Source organism: Triticum urartu, chromosome 7, assembly GCF_003073215.2.
Source record: "Triticum urartu cultivar G1812 chromosome 7, Tu2.1, whole genome shotgun sequence".
NCBI classification, from domain to species: Eukaryota; Viridiplantae; Streptophyta; class Magnoliopsida; order Poales; family Poaceae; genus Triticum; species Triticum urartu.
The window spans coordinates 495084920-495098181 of NC_053028.1; positions in this window are offsets into that span (position 1 = coordinate 495084920).

Below are 13262 nucleotides of genomic sequence, written 5' to 3' on the forward strand. Positions count from 1 at the left end.
TAGCTTGCCTTCCACGCCAAATAGAGTCCCATCCGGACACGAGACGAAGTCTTCAATCTTGTATCTTCATAGTCTAACTGTCCGGCCAAAGGATATAGTCCGGCTCTCCGAAGACCCCCTAATCCAGGACTCCCTCATGGGGCTTCGCAGGTTTTCCTGGCCTCGATGTACGAATGGGTGGGCGGATGGGATGGGAGTGGGGAACCATGGCTTAGGGACGCGCTTGTCCGAAATGTGGGGTAAGTTACAAAAGTACCCCCACTGATTTGAGGCGGTTCTTTCGGTTTAGGGGTATCACGAGCATTTTGCGTGTCGGGATTTCACAGGAGGTCGGAGTTTTCGTGCGTGTTGTAATTTTGGAATAGCAAGGTGCGGGTTGAGATGGAGGGAGCTGTCGGAGCACAACGAGATAAAGATATATCTTAAATATTTCGGGCTAACAAGGCGCGGGTTGAAATTTCCGGACAAGCCTAACGTGTACTGTACCAAATCAATTCGCACTACAAATGTCATTCAAAACTTTGAATTCATGTTATGTTCAATTAAAATATTTCGCTATGTGTATAATGCATGCAACCTAGTACTCAAATGAATGTTTTAGTGCATTCCAAACGTATATACTACCGCTTTAATATGAACTAAATTTGAATTTGTTTCTCTATTTGAATAAGATCTACAATAATGATTGTTGTGAAGTCAAAGCATTTGAATTCGTTTCTCTGTTTTAGTAAGATCTACAATCGTCATTATTGTCAAGTTAAACCATCGTTTGTGTATTATCTTCACAGCACACCACATGATTAGTCTCGATTTACATATGAACTATGTGTACTATATGAACTCGAACTCGATTTTGTGAATCCACTTTATGTTGATTTCAAATCATAGTACATTTCGAGCTCTAGCTAGATCTTCACAAACTAAACCATGTCTCATATGTATAATGTGTTTATCACATTATGTATGGTGCCCCGCCCCCTACGCCTACAAGTATTTAGATGTGAGTTGCAAACACCACACATTACCACAAATTCAAATAAAATGTGAGAATGTTCGATATATAGTATTGTTTACATTGTTCGATATTTAGTTGTAAGCTGCAAACGCCACACATTATCACAGATTCAAATAAAATGTGAGATTGTTCGATGTATAGTATGGTTTAGATTGTTCGACATTAAGCTGTGAGTTGCAAACGCCGTGCATTATCGCATTATGGTATAACATGTGCAAAACCACAACACGCGTATCACCGCTATATTCATGCATGCATATGTTTAAAACACTATGATCTCCTGTTCAAATATATGAATCCACTTTCATATCAAATTATGATCTTTGTTAGTCTCTTACAACCACACAATCCTCTAACCTTTGTAGCTACCGCTAACTTTCTCTCGTGCATGCACACGCCCTCCTCGCCCTCCCCCTCCCTCAGCATTCTATCCATCGCGCACATTCATTTTTTTTCTTTAGGTCGTTCTCCCACAGTCTCCACAACTCCTTTTCGACACACACCGATCGATAAACTTCTCCAGCGATGTCTGCCTACAACATACACACGCACCTTCAATCTCCTCCTTTATGTGTCCTTGCCTCATGTCTCTCATACGGTCCCACACACATGTAAACTCTCGCCCCTCTTTTCATCGATCTCACAACCGCACACTCCTCCCCCTATCTAGCTAGTAGCTAGGCCTCTCGCACCACCTCCTAGCTCCATTCTCTCTGTCTATCCGTCTCGTCGGGCCTTATTTGCCTCTAACAAATGGACGTACACCTACCGATCTCCCGCTATACATATAGCTAGCTAGGTCCTTATAACTTGTTTTCCCCATGCGTCGATCAATCTACCTCATTGGTTGTGTCTCTCCCTTCCTCCGACAAACAACAATTGATCTACCGATCTAGTTAGGTTTGCTTACCAAACACATGGTTCCCCTTCATCATCCATGGATGTGTCCCGACAGATCTATCACGCACAGGCACACACAGAAACACATCCCCGCTCTTATTATTAATATTGCAGTTCCACCCTCAGTTTGTCTAGTAGGCCTCTCCCACCATCTTCGAGAAGCAACTCCATCACCCATCCAGCACTCTACCCCTCTCCCTCTCTCTCTCTCCCATCCTATTTCCCGTCCTTCAATTATGTATGGACGTTGACCGATCTCCCTCAAGACATAGTTGGGTCTCTCCTTCTCAACACATATACGAGTCGTTCTACCTCTATAGTTAGGCCTCTGTCTACCCCTCCCCCCACCCCCTCACACACACACACCGATACATCGAGCGCTCTAGTCATGTCTCCCTGCCACACACAAACTTGACATGTGCCCTCTGATGTTCCGGTAGCTAGGTCAGGCGCCCTATTTCTTTGACTTGCACACATACACAATTTCGATGGCTCTCTTCATCAATCTCGCACCCACCCACTTGATCCTCTCTTCGACTCTATCGATATCTATGACCCCTCCCTCTCTTCTCGTGGATCGCCCGACCCTCTATATATGACATGGATAGGCCTCCATTTCACACACATTGCATGCAAAATTTTGTTTGAGATGTCATCGACACATATTCCCACAAATACATTCACGAAATCAACCTCCCCCCAAACAAAAAACACTCACGAACGCACAAGCCATTTTTCTAGGTTTGTATCTCTCAAACACACCCATGTAGGTGGGGGGCATGCACGAAGAGAAGAGGTGCACGCACGGCGCACGTACTCCCATCTCTTTCCCAACCACACCCGCGCGGGTACACGGTGGAGCTCATTTCTGTACGAAAAGGCAGCCCACGTGGTAACTTGACACGTGTACTGGTTGTCCACTAGATGGAGGGAGGATCGTCTACCACGGGTGAACAAAAAAATTGCGACTTGATGCGTTATGTTAAAAAAGAGGCAAACCATGTGGGGCCTACCTTAGAGGAAAGGCTCTATACACTGGAGTACTTTTGATGTGTCCCGTCAACTCGTAGAACAAGGAGAAGCTTGCTTAGTACACCTGCTCCCTCGCCCACACGCGCGGTGGCTCGCAGGACGAGGAGAAAATTTTACCAGTACTCCCTCCGTTTACTCCTCGTCCCTACCTTGGTTAGAGAGATTATCATATTGTTTGGAATATATGTCCTTTAGTAGATTTCAATATGAACTACTAGTACATACTCCAAACACTGATGTATATAGACGTATTTTAGAGTGTAGATTCACTCATTTTGCTTTGTATGTAGCATAAAGTTGAGACACTTATTTTGGAACGGGGGGAGTACATATTTGCTATGATCTATCAATCATTGAGATGCAATAGCATGCATGTTAGTCTCCTTTGTATTTGATGAAATGTTGCAACGGGTAACCTTGGACGCAAGATACATGTAACAGAAGCTGGAAGCTTCATAGCATTGTACTATCTTGCTGATAAATTACTGTACGTACTATACAAGTACTTCCTCCGTTCCTAAATATAAGTCTTTGTAGAGATTTCACCATGAACCACATACGGATGTATATAGATGAATTTTAAGTGTGGATTCATTCATTTTGTTCCGTATGTAGTCCACCTAGTGGAATCTCTACAAAGACTTATATTTAGGAATGGAGGGAGTACTATGTAAAGAGTTAGGTGTCGCACGGTGTCCAGAAAATATGGTGACAGTGTGAGGTGGGCCATGTAATCACTGAGCCTACGTGTTTTCACTGCTCTTGCACTCCTCCACCGTAAGAATGGAGAAAATTGTAATCTAGTAGTACCTCCTTTCGCCGAAAGCGTGGGACATCCAGCAGTCCTACCACCTCAGTAATAATGACCAATGAGCCGTCAAATCACATAGACCCAGCAGTAAGTTGTACGGATGAAGCAACCATCACTCTTGAATCTGCTTCTCCCTTCAACGCAGGCGCCAGTGAGAGGTCGCGTCCGCTCTGCCCGGGCATGAATGCGGCACTGACCGTTTCGGGCGGGAAGCGCGCGGGGGCGATGGAGGGGCTTTGGGTGGGCCAGGCTGGTCAGGAGAGGGCGTGGCAGCTGTCCTCCTGTCCCTACCAGACGCCCGGAAACGAGAGGATGCACCGACTCTGGTGGCTAAAATTGTACACTACACACCATCTCTTTGTAGGAGTAGGTCGATCTGTCACTCTCTCTAACACACACATGCTGTTAAACACACACACACACACACACACGCACACACACAGGTTCATAGAATAGGAAAATCGTGCGAGTGTGAAGCCACAAGAAGCGAGATACACACTACTAGGAAAAGGCCTACTAATGGCGCACCTAATTTGGCCATTAATGGCGCATTAGTGGTGCGTCATTAGTACCACGCCATTAGTATATTTTACTAATGGCGCACCACTGGTGCGCCATTAGTATCTGGTATACTAATGGCGGACCTCAGATGCGCCATTAGTATATACAACAGTGCGCCATTAGTATGCCTCCCAGGGGGCCATGTATACCCAGGTGCTTTGGCATACTAATGGCGCACAACAACAAGATGCGCCATTAGTAACTTCGGCATACTAATGGCGCACTGTTCAATGATGCGCCATTAGTATCCTTTGGCATACTAATGGCGCACTGTGATGTGATGCGCCATTAGTATGAATATTAGTTTTTTTTAATTTTCTATTTTTTGCACAGGTTACAAAATGTATAATTGGACAAAATATAGACAGCACACATCAACAACAGATTCATCGAATACAATAGAGGGACAGTTGATCTCTTGGCTAACAGCTAACAGCTAAAATCCTCTGGGCTATGACTTCAACCAGGATAGTTGATCTCTTGGCTAACAGCTAACAACAAAGAAGTGCCCATACAGCCAATTTACTGCCCTATAATGATTATAAGAACTAGAAATAAAAGATATATCATAGTACTGAACAGTTGAGTAGTTGCAGATCCATCTAATCATGTGGAAAGTCAGTGAGTAGTTGCAGATCCACCATTGCCACCATCTAGTCACGAGGATTGGAGTCCTCCTCAGTCTTGACACTGAGCTTTTGCTTCCCCATGACCTGCAGATAGGTCACCAACATAAACCATATGAAATGATTAAACAAGTGCACTGGAAGCAATCTAGATCAGCATACAAACATCCATCTTCGGCAACACTTGAAGCGTAACTACTAAAACAATTATGAACCTGAGATAAGTCGAAGAATCTTACAAGGATAAAATAAGTTACATAAATTCATCAAAATAAAACACTACATCTTTGTTTCTAAACCAGAGAGCCAAGAGAAGAACTATAACAGATGTAGTTCTCTGCCTCAACATGCTGTAATAATATTATCTCTGTTGATCCATGTCCATCTGGGTTAATATGAAATGTAAAAAAATTGAATGAGCCAACTTGGTACATCATTACAAATGATTACTTGCTAAGAGAAACAAGTCAGAAAACAAAGCTGCATATAACCACCTAAATATTATGGTCAAGTACTAATTATCAAACTGGCATATCCACTTGTCTGCTACTCCCTATGTAATCAAATGCAAGACATTTTAGGTCACTTCACAGATTTAGTAGTTTGTAAGTAGAAGAATAGAAATTTGAAGAAAAAAATGGTGGATACGCACTGAGATCACGGCACATAACAGGTGTTCAAATCAATGGAAAGCAAATGTATTTTGGAGATGGTACCATCCCTCTCTCAGAATAATCAGAGCCCAAAATTCCACATGTTGATCGATTGATATGCCAAACAGGGGGATCGGCTGAGGGGCTCACCGCGGTGCGGTTGACGAGCTCGGGGAGGCCGGAGACGTCGGAGCAGCGAGGGCGACGCGGATCGACGGGGGAAGGCGCGCGGCGGCCGACGGGGAAGAAGCTCGGATCCGGTGATGTGGGGGCGCCTAGCTTGAACTGGTGGCCGTAGTCGATGCAGAGGGGAGCTGCGGAGCTCGTGGACACCTTCCATGTCGCGGATCCGGCGATGTGGTGGGTGAGGAGGTGCGGATCGACGAGATCCACCCATCATCATCACCCTTCTCGAGGTTCTTGACGCTTGGGTGATGCGGATGCGGTGCTGTGCCTCCGGCGGGTGACGCGGATGCGGTGCTGCGCCTCCTGCGGGCCCTTGAAGCTGGCCTTGCCGGCCTTCATCGACGGCGGCCCTTTGAGGGGAGGGGACCTCTAGCCAGGGAGGGGAGGGGAGGGGAGGGGAGGTGGCGCCGGCGGCGGAGTGGATGCGGTCGCCAGCGGGAGGAGGTGGCCGTGGAGGAGGTGGTCGCCGCGGTCGAATAGATTTGGGATGTAGGGAGAGGGGAGAAGGAGAGGGTAGGGGCGCCGGCTATGGAGTAGAGGGCGGCGGGGGCGGTGGGGGCGGCGGGTCGCCGATGGTGGCGGTGGGGGCGGCGGCAGATCGAGATCAGGGAGGGGGCGGCGGCGAGGAGATGGGGACGAGGGAGGAAGGGGGCGACGGGGGGATCTGAGCTAGGGTTTGGCCTGCAGGTGGGGGTATCTCCTTTTCTTTTCTTTTCTTTTTTCTTTTTTCTGTAGATAGATGGATGGATGGATGTGGGATGGAGATATGGATGGATGGATGGATGGACGCCATGTCATCAATCCGTGGACAGAGTTACGATGGATGGATTGGTCCACTTACTAATGGCGCACCAACTCTAAATGCGCCATTAGTAATCCAAGTTACTAATGGCGCACCTTCTGATGGTGCGCACAGTGCGCCATTACTAGTTTAAACTAGTAATGGCGCACGGTGGAACAGTGCGCCATTAGTAGTTTTGCAAAAAAAGGAATAAAAAATATAATAAAAAAACAACATTAGTGGCGCACTTTCCGACAGGTGCGCCATTACTAGTTACAACTAGTAATGGCGCACTGTGTCTGGATGCGCCATTAGTATGTTTGGACAGGCGCACTAGTTCAAAAAAAAATTGATACTAATGGCGCACCCTGGGCCAGGTGCGCCATTAGTAGTTTCAACTCTAATGGCGTATCAGAAGGTGGTGCGCCATTAGTATATACTAATGGCGCACCGCTTGTCTGGTGCGCCATTAGTGTCAATCCCATCTATAGCCCTTTTTCTAGTAGTGACAAATGGAGTACGTACAAGAAGAGAAGAGGTGACGAATATTCCATCAAACCTGGACTGAGGAGTAGTACTCCCTCCGTCTAGGTGTTTAGTCATCCTACGGAAATCAGATATTCCCAAAATGTTTAGGCGTCGTCCATTAACTTTGCATCTCAATCCCCTCCTGGCCTCGTTGCTAGCGAGCGTTGTTACTTAGGGAGCGTTTGGATCCTTAACAAGAACAGCTTATAGCATAGTCGGGCAAGGTTAGGCATTTGTAACTGTTAAAATATGTTAGCTTTTGTGGGCCAGCTAGCTTGGGTGGGCTAGAAAAACCTAGCTAGCTCAGGAGAGCCAGATCGTCTCGCTTCCGACAGCAAACTTCGCGTAGTAGTAACATAGATTAGTAACATATGCATGTTGTACTAGTCCAAGTTACTCACCACTATGACCAGCCAAAGCAATGTAACAAAACGCTCCTTACTCTGCCTTTATCTCCCCTGGAAACCCAATGCATGGAGCGCAACTACGCGTTGATCAGTCATGAAATCAAAGTCGGTTTGCATGCGAGTTAATACGTGGCCCTGCATGGTAGCTAAAATGGCATCTCTTAGTTGTTTGGATTAATTGTTGTGTTTAGAGACAGAAATCAGGGCTTTGATTGGAGGAATGACCGGTTAAGTTTCTCCTTCTCCTCCAATCTGCTTGCACCTTGGTCCCCCTGCACCTTCTAACGTGACTTATTACACCTAGACGGAGGGAGTCGTACGAGATACGGTGGCATACTAACTTAGGTTGAATACAAGTGCCCAAAATTGTGTGCATGTTATAATAAGGATTCACTTAAAATAGTACGTGAGCGAACTGAGGCATCAATTGGACAGTGTTCCCGAGCAGTAGCGAGATGTGTGAGGTAAGATACACCGCTGGCGCTTTTTATTTTTCTTATTAATTTGTTTGTTTCACCCTCTGACTGGTGGGACCCAACGTACTACGTGGAGAGAGGTAAGGTGACTAAGGCTGCATTATTTCTGCACCACTGTGGATAGTCTTACCACCAAAGCCACATGACACGATTATGATTTAAATCCCAATGACTCCCACACACATAAAAAACACGACATGCTTGTCACACGAATGCAGGAATGTATAAAAGGTTATTTTGCTCTCGTTGAACATAACGGGAGGGTTGTGTAGCTGGTTATCCTGTTCGCTCATCAAACTAGAGGTCTCGTGTTCGATAACTACACTTGAGCATAATTCGTGCCAGGAGGATTCTTTGACTGGTCAAAATGGATGGATACGGAGCTATACGATCTCGTAGTGGCCGTATAATCACCTCATCATGTATAAGCTGTAGCCTCGGCGCTTGTTTTCTAGGGTTTGCACTCTTCACACTCTCTCCAGTATATATATACACGCTGAAGCCTCAGCGCTTGTAGTTTCTCTCTTCACACTCTCTCACCCTCTCCAGATCTAAACAAGACTTCGTTGGCCTCTCTCTCTCCCCTCACTGCTAGTCTGCTTGTAGTTGCTTTCTTCACACTCTCTCACCCTCTCCAGATCTAAACAAGACTTCGTTGGCCTCTCTCTCTCCCCTCACTGCTGGTTAAAGAGCCGGCAGGATCCGTCCGTCGGGAAGGGAAGGAGGCTTAACGCTGTAGCTATCGACGAGGGACGAGGGAATCCACTACCGACGCAGCTGTTCACTTTCACCCAGCGGCAGCGCGGGAGGGCCTCCGACCCCTTCTTCTTCGCTGCCGTACATAGTGTGGGTCGAACGGCCTCCGGTCGCCCACCGAACCACACCCCAAGAGCCTTAAGGTATAATTTACTTATTCCACATGCATTGCTCTAGCTGCATGTGGGCTTTTTCCGCTTCTGCACTCGAATCTAGGTGTTGGATCAAACATGAAAGTAGTGGGGAAAGTTGTATACCATGAATCTAGGACGTGGTTCAAAGAGGAAAGGAATGGGGAAAGTAGTGGGAAAAGTTGTATAGCATGAATCTAGGACGTGGTTCAAAAAGGAAAGGAAGGGGGAAAGTAGTGGGGAAAGTTGTATCGCATGAATCTAAGATGTGGTTCAAAGAGGACAGGAATGGGGGAAAGTAGTGGGGTAAGTTGTATAGCATAAATCTAGGACGTGGTTCACAGAGAAAAGGAAGTGGGGAAAGTAATAGTAGAGACTGGCTATCCAGCACCTACGTTGGTCGAAAAGGGAAAACAATGACAAACGCAGTACGCACATCTGTAACAAACTGATATTTTGTTTTGGGGGACAAGGCTGTAGAGTTTGAGCAGGACTAGATTTGCTGCGCTTACATAGGGAAAGGTGTCTAAAGATATCGAAACTGGGACCAACACAAATATGCTCCTTGGTTGTTTGTTCTTTGTTGCAATAGACTATGCATCACCCCAGTACATCGATAGATGCACATGGTGCTAGTGCGTCCACTGTCCCGTGCAACTCTTTAGTTGTTGTTAATCTAAGGACCTGTTTGGTTAAAAACTCCCTAGTCCCTACCTACTTGGTTCCAGGGACTAAACATGGACTAGAGGTTATTAAATGACATGCTAAAAGACCATATTACCCCTAGTAATGAAGTAATAGAGACAAGGTGCGATGCGTGGCAGGGGCAATTGTTGGAAAAAGTCCCAAAAAGACTCTCCCTCGGGGTCTTCTTTCCTCAGTCCCAAATGGCCACTTTTAGTCCCTAAAAGTCCCTCCTGTTTGGTTTAGATGGGTCTGACACGGAGTTTTTTAGTCCCTTCACCAAAATGTCCCTGTAAACAAGCACCCTCTGATAATGCCGCTGGAAAATTGATGCAATGCCACCGTTAAAACAAAATTACATGGTTAATGAATTTTGTTGTTAATATAATCACTCTGTTAATATTAATCAATGCCACCATTTGAGAAATGCTACTGTCTTGCTTTCTTTCCCATTTAGGTAAGGTAGATGCTTCTTTTTGTTGGCTTCTATCATCCACTGTTATTGACCACTAGTTGTTTCCTTTGCACCTCTGTGTAAACAGGGTTATCTACTTCACCTCGTTGCCATTGTGACCTTTTGTTGCACTGCACACAAAACACTTTTGTTTTAAGAGTGTTTTGTGCAGTTCAACCAAAATTTCACACCGACAGCATTGGTTTATTGCTTGATCTTAGTGGAACTTCACAAGAGGAGATCTTACTTCCTATCCGTGTTGGCAAATTTGGTTCAGTTCTTCTTCTTGTGAGTTGTTTGAATTCCGCATCATCAGAGGTCAGTACTAGCCTTCTTTCACATGATTCTGCAGTGTCCTTTCATATGTTGTGCTACTTGTACGGTAATGTTGCTTGATTTTAGTGAACTGCACAAATGGAGATAAGACTTCCAATCCGTATGTGCACCGCAATATCCCATTGAGGTAAGATAAGGATATTTCACAATTGTTGGCCTGTATTTTGCCACTTTCATCATAAAATTAATGTCATTGTTTAGTGCTATACTTGTGCAACCTAATTGACATGCCAAATATTACATTGAAGGTGAAGCTTGTCTGTTATTGAACCGAGTGATGAAGGGGAAGAACAAGCAGAAGAAAAACAAAAATCAACTCCTGGTGCTGTAATGAAGCACTAGAACTGTGATGACACAAGTAATGATATAGTTTGCATCTTAATTTATTGCTATGGCTGGAACAATCAATTGTTTTGCCATTGATTTGATGCCACTCTTAATGTAATACGTAATTATCTCTACTTGTGCAAACAGGGATCTTCTTTGAAGATACCATATATTTTAGTGGAACTGCACAAGAAGATGTTGGAAACATTAATCTAATCGAGGAGTATATAGTAAGCATGGCCACCACAGTAGATAGCAACAGATGGTTCCAGAGAAGTGCTTCATCTGTATGCTCTACACAATAAGCCTCCTGACAAAGGTTGGTACTCGCCCAGTGATTTCATCTATATGATTGAGCTTTGTCATCTCTATTGGTGTTGTGCTACTGTTTAGATACTGTCATCAAAAAGTGGTATTGTCCTTGAGAAGTGCTTCATTTGTGTTGTTTTAAACATTTCCTTTCCTTTTTTCGAGCAAATAGGGATGCTAGCATTTAGTTATCCTCTTGTCTTTGCACAACAGGATCATCCTCCTCTGAAGAAGAATATGGAGTATGTGAAGTGACTAGTTCCGATTATGCCAGGATGAAGAAGCCATGTCTATCTTCTCATCAGAAGGAGCAGTTGAAGGATGGTTACATTACCCCCCATAAGACCAAACTAACTTCATCTCAGAAGGACTGACAAATCTCCATTTTCTTGCTGTGATGCGCGAGTACAATGTTGTTCTAGGATCCTTTGCGGTGAGTTCCATTTTTTGAAAAGTGTGCTCTACATGGACCATGTCGGTGCCTGTTTAAACTGTCAATTCATAGTACAGTTTGCTTTATACTAATCACTTTTTTGTATTTGTGCAAACAGGGTGCTCAGCTTGATTTCAATGGGTGCTCAGCTTGATTTCAATGGGAACTGCAATGCACCGGTGAGGATGGCACGGAGGAGGGGGTTGGCGCCAGATCGTCGACTACCATGTTCTCCATTGGGAAGCCGTCATCCTCCGGCTGCCTGCCAGCCAGCCAGTCGGTAGCAATGGCTGCCATCTCCTTGTGGTCTGTCGTCCGCCCGTCCCGAAGAGTGCTAGAGCACGAGTAAGCCATGGTGGGCAGTAGTGGTGTGGACAGGAGAATAGGAACGGATGCGGATGACTGCGGCTATGGCCGGCGCAGCAGTTTATATAGCAATGGTGGGCGGCAGAGGGACAGACGTGTGGCACCGCAGTAGCCGCCTCGGCAACCGCGTATTATTAATGTGGGCGGCAGAAGGACAGACGGACGACACTTGTGTCATTTGAAGGCGGAGCAATCGCATGCACTGGGAAGCGGGGCGGGCGGCGCTGACCGTTTCGGGCGGAAAGCGTGCACGGGCGAGGGAGGCGGTCTAGGTGGGCCATGGCAGTCAGACTTGTGCTTGGCAGCGGGTCGGTCCAGCAGCCGGACATGCTGGCTCTCCAGCTACCTCGCCGAGCTGAGCGATGACAATCAGACGATGGACGTAGCCTCCGACTAGGAGCCGGCGTCACTGTCCAAGCCGGTTCATGCCATGTTCACCATAGATAAGGTGCCACACTTCGACGCCCTATTGGCGGAAGAGCTACTAGCGCAAGAGGACCTGTGATGCAACCTCCATTTCCTCAACGAGCATCGGTGAACAAGCGAACGACAATGCCATCGCGGACAAGTGGCCCTATGATCCTGGCTTCCCGAATGAGCAGCGGGCGCTATATCAGACCATCCGTAGGGCCCGCGAGGCCCTCTCCATCATCCTTCTAGTTGTTGCGCTCATCGTGGCGCCGCCGCCTCGCGTTGCCAACATGGTCAACGGACATGAGGATGAGGAGATGACTTTACTTGGAGAGGATGACAGTGGGGACCCACCAGGGCCATAGCCGCACGACCGCAAGTGCCTCCTTATTAGTATATAAAACAATAATTTTTGCTTCCTCCTGGTTTCCTGACATCAGGGTCCCACACCATTGTCAACCTATGTAGTCAATAAAGGAGATAATTGCACAAGAAGCGACCGACAACTGGGACCAAGCAGCTCGAGCAGTATTTGTGTTTTTGAGGTGTGAGCACTACAGAGTTTTTCTTGAGCGATGTTTAGCCTAGATATTAATTTTTCTCCTCTGAACAACAACGAAAACATCGCTGCAGCTATTAACTAGGCGGGCTATGGCCCGTCTAGCCCAGGCCAGATATCCAGCCCAGATATTAATTTTTTTCAAGCTAAAAATGGCTAGCCCAGCTATACTTTTTTAGGAATACCTAGGCAAGGTCAAGTTGTTATTCTCCGCCCCGCTGGGCTGCAAATCTTTCCTAGGAGGGATGCATTAGGCTTAACAAGAAAATGGGCTTTAAGAAATAATAAATGGGATGTAATTATTAAAACTGGGCAGTAACTATAAAAAATGCACGAAACACGTAATTATTTTATAAAATATTATTTTTGGATATTGGAAATTTTAATTTCATTAATTGTTGGGAGCGCAATGTTTCGTTGGATTTTTACGTAATATAAATTTATATTGAAATAGTATTTAATCTGACTAGAAATTTCGGGATAAAAATATTTCGGATCTCATCAAAATGTGGGAAAATTT